This window comes from Amblyraja radiata, chromosome 12 (assembly GCF_010909765.2).
Source record: "Amblyraja radiata isolate CabotCenter1 chromosome 12, sAmbRad1.1.pri, whole genome shotgun sequence".
Classification (NCBI taxonomy): domain Eukaryota; kingdom Metazoa; phylum Chordata; class Chondrichthyes; order Rajiformes; family Rajidae; genus Amblyraja; species Amblyraja radiata.
Window position 1 is genome coordinate 41,404,732 of NC_045967.1, and position 661 is coordinate 41,405,392.

Genomic DNA, 661 nt, shown 5'->3' on the forward strand with positions numbered 1-661 from the left:
TTTCGGCCCGAAACGTTGCCTATTTCCTTCGCTGCTGCACCCGCTGAGTTTCTCCAGCTTTTTTTGTGTACCTAGGGTGAGGGAGGGACGGGGAGAGAGGGAAAGCAAGGTTCACTTAGATAAGTTAGATAAATCATTGTCATACCCGTGGGTTGTAAGCAACCCAATCGAAATATGAACTGTTCGTCAATTTGCTTTGGCGAGGAGGTACAGGGCAGAGAGTTTAGTAAGAGTAAAAAGGAACTGCAGATGCTGGTTTCAATCGACGATAGACACAAAATGCTGGAGTAACTGCGGGACAGGTAGCATCTCTGGAGAGAAGGAATGGGTGACGTTTCGGGTCATAGAAACATAGAAAATAGGTGCAGGAGTAGGCCATTCGGCCCTTCGAGCCTGCACCGCCATTCAATATGATCATGGCTGATCATCCAACTCAGTATCCCGTACCTGCCTTCTCTCCATACCCCCTGATCCCTTTAGCCACAAGGGCCACATCTAACTCCCTCTTAAATATAGCATAGGGTCGAGACACTTCTTCAGAATGGGAGGGGGAGTGTTTGGCAAACGGGCGATCGTGTAGGACTGAGCGGAGGTGTACAGCGATGCGATCGCCGACCCTGCGCTTGGGTTTTGCTCGCCGCGTTGCACGTTTCTCTTGGCA